The sequence below is a fragment of the Melopsittacus undulatus genome, chromosome 5 (genome assembly GCF_012275295.1).
Source record: "Melopsittacus undulatus isolate bMelUnd1 chromosome 5, bMelUnd1.mat.Z, whole genome shotgun sequence".
NCBI lineage: Eukaryota > Metazoa > Chordata > Aves > Psittaciformes > Psittaculidae > Melopsittacus > Melopsittacus undulatus.
The window spans coordinates 2,864,205-2,867,719 of NC_047531.1; the positions used below are offsets into that span (position 1 = coordinate 2,864,205).

The 3,515-nt window shown below is 51.2% G+C and overlaps 1 pseudogene; it reads left to right on the top strand.

Annotated features, from left to right (window-relative positions):
* The first annotated feature begins 331 nt into the window (after nucleotides 1-331).
* LOC117436191 (ferredoxin-fold anticodon-binding domain-containing protein 1-like) lies at nucleotides 332-1,466 on the top strand (annotated as a pseudogene).
* Nucleotides 1,467-3,515: the final 2,049 nt, after the last annotated feature.

Here is a 3,515-nt window from a genome sequence, read left to right on the forward strand (position 1 = left end):
TTGGAGTTGCTAAGGCCAGAGATAAGGTCTGAGAGAGAGCTATCCTCCTGCTCCTCTTGCACACACAAGCACTGGAGCAATGCAGTGAGAAGCTGGGAGTGTTTCTGGAAGTAGAATGTTGGGACCCTGCTCCTTTCCCCCGACCCCATTCTGCAGCTTCCGAGCACCTGAGTGCAGGAGGTCTTGCAGCTGCCCCGAGCCATGGCCTTGTGTTCCAGGGCTGCAGCACAGAAAGGACAGGGAGGTTGGTTCTAAGGCTGCAGATGTACTTGTGCACGAGTTCAGCCGCAGCTCTTGTTTGAGTTTGGGCTTGGGAAACCACCTTGTGTTCATGGCCACCGCTTTTATTTTTCACAGGGGTTTCCTAGAACCAAATTCAAATTATCCAGTAGGGACACTAAAGGAGAAGCTGGCTGCAGAGCTTCGCCAGGCCTTTCTGTTACAAAACCTTGACTCCTGCCTTCCTCTGCTCCACCAAGGTCAACTCAATGGTGTCTGTCACTCGAATATCTTTTGGCTCATTCTGAACCCAGAGGAGACTCCAAGCACTGAAGAAATGTCTGATGGGCTGGCACATGCAGTTTCGTTTCACCGTGTTGATTTTTGCAAGGATAAGAATGGCTGGGTGGGTGTGCAAGAGGGATGGCACGTTTCAAAGCAGTATTATCTTAGACCTTCCATTCTACCTTATGCTCAGGCAATAATACAAAGAGAAGCTTTTCTCCCAGAGACACTTTATGTTATTTCTGGACTGGTTTTCGGGAAGTGTTTTATCCCTCCTTGCTCCGTGCCTGTTTTTCATGAGATGGTTTTTGTAAGTGCCATTAACAGAGGTACAGAGAAAACCGATATCCAGATGCTGGTGAATGACATTAAAACCATCATATATTCGCTTCACAAAACTGTTTCCAGCATTAAACTGAGTTCCTAAACCTGCAGGAAGCAATGAGCTTTGAAACAACTGAGCTAAATGAGTTTGCCGCTTTGGAATCTCAGCTTAGTAGAATTCAGTAATTAATCTGTGTAGAGACAGATACTTCAGCCTCCCATGACAAGGGCTCCTGTGTAGGAGTTACAAGCACAGCTCATGATGAGCTAGGAAGCAGTGAACTGGTTGCTGTCTTTGCTTCATTGAATCTTGACCTCCTGGCCACGCTGATCTGTGGAAGAAGTGATTGGCGAATGCTCTGGACATCGAACAATCGGTTCTTCCACCATCAGTTTCCTAGGGGAGAATTAAGGCTCTTCCAGAGTTTTTCTCTCCATCCACCTTCCTATGTTCATGATGTCAGCTTTTGGGTTCCTGATGGGGAACAGTTGGATGCAGTTGCTTTTCACAGCACTGCCAGGCAGGTGCGGTGTGAACTGGTCCCATCCATGCAGTTAATGGCCAGTGCCAGCAGTCAGAGCCAGGCCGGAGGAGCTGCTGCTCCAGGCTGACCTTTCAGTGCTGTGCCAGGGGCTGAGCCCTCAGCCCGGGGGTGGCAGAGACGCAGAGATCAAGCAGCCCTCGCGTGTTGCCGCTGGCCGGAGCGGTGCGTGCTGCCTGCGGGTGCCCGAGCAGTGCCTGTGCTCTCCGCTGCTCTCCCGTGCCTGTGCCGCCCGCTGCTCTGCAGCGCCCATCGCTCACAGCCGCTTGAGGGGCTTCAGGGGGTTCCAAGGACCCCGCGGGGGGGGGGGGGGGGGGGGGCCCGTGGCCCGCGCCGGGCTCGTGCCGCCACCTCAGGGGCGGGTGGGCGGGAAGAGGGGGCGCGTGAGGGGTTACCTCAGGAGTGTGAGGGGGGCGCCTGAGGCAGACGGGAGCGGGACCCGCCGGGGGATGGGAGGGAATCGGTGCCGCTGCCTTGGTGGGGAAGGGTCTGGAATTCCGTGAAGTACTTTTATTTCATATTAATTTTTCTTTGTAATTTATTCTAGAAGCTATTAATTTTGAATGGGATTTTCTGTCATTTATAACACAGCTGCCTCAGCATCCCAATATCTGCTCTGGGCAGGAGAGATGCTTTGGGATTAGAATCATAGAATAGTTAGGGTTGGAAAGGACCTTAAGATCATCCAGTTCCAACCCCCCTGCCATGGGCAGGGACACCTCACACTAAACCATGGCACCCAAGGCTTCATCCAACCTGGCCTTGAACACTGCCAGGGATGGAGCATTCACAACCTCCCTGGGCAACCCATTCCAGTGCCTCACCACCCTCACAGTAAAGAATTCCTTCCTTATAACCAGTCTAAACCTCTCCTGTTTAAGTTTTAACCCATTACCCTTGTCCTGTCACTACAGTCCCTAATGAAGAGTCCCTCCCCAGCATCCCTGTAGGCCCCCTTCAGATACTGGAAGGCTGCTCTGAGGTCTCCATGCAGCTGTTCTCCCTTTAACCCTGACCCACAAACTCTCTGTTGACTGCTCAGCTGTCCCCAGACAGAGTTCCACTCTCCAGCCTGTCCCTAACATAAAGAGCAACTCCCCCTCCCCTCCTACCAGGCCTGTCTTTCCTAAAAAGCCTGTATCCTTCCATTCCAACACTCCAGTCACAGGAGCCATCCCACCATGTTTCTGTGATGCCCATTATATCATAGCCCCGGAGATGTGCCCCCATCTCCAATTCCTCTTGTTTATTCCCCATGCTATGGGCGTTTGTACAGAGGCGTCTGAGCCGAGCTCCAAATGAAGCCGGCTCAGTGGCTGGAGCGGCTGGAATATCACTACATTGCTCAGAGTATTTATTACAGGTGCTGGCAAGTGCCTGGGTGTGTTGGGATGGAATGATGCTCCCCTCCCCCAACACATCTAGTTTAAAGCATTCTTGACCAGCCTGGCAAGCCTCCCAGCAAAACCACTCTTCCCTTTCTTTATCAGAGCAGTTCCACCAGACCCCAGTAGGCCTGGCCTACAAATGTGGGCCCCATGTCCAAGACACCCAAACCCTTGACTATGACACCACTTTAACCATTTATTGACCTGTCCAATCCTCCTTGCCTTTGGAAGGTCCTCCCCTGTGTCAGGGACAGCCTGAGCTCCACAACCCCTGACCACCTCTCCCAGAGCTCTGTATCCGGCAAGGCAGGGATGAGCCATAAATGCAGTTTGTTTCTCACCTCCAGCATGCAGTAGATAATGAGACAAGGGGGGGCACAAAATTACAAGATGGAATATATAAACCTTTAGAATCAGTTTTAAGTAATGTTAAATCTGATTGCTTTGTAACAGTAGCAATGGAAAATTACTGAGGTGCGTGGTACATAGAAAAAACCAACAGAGTACAGCTGGAGAACATCCTGAGGATTCTTGTACAAGAGACATCGGTAGAGGTGACATAGTTTTAAGAAAACCAGTCTAGAAGAAGAGGACGCAGGGATAAGGAGTATCTGGGGATGGTAGGTGTCCAGGATGGGCTACAGTTAAACTAACTGAGAAGTAGGAGGACAGGAGGATTATGATGTCTCTGGTGCTAATGAACCAGTTAAACTGGTATAAGCACCTAGTGCACGTGCTTCAAAGGCTGCCAGAAGTG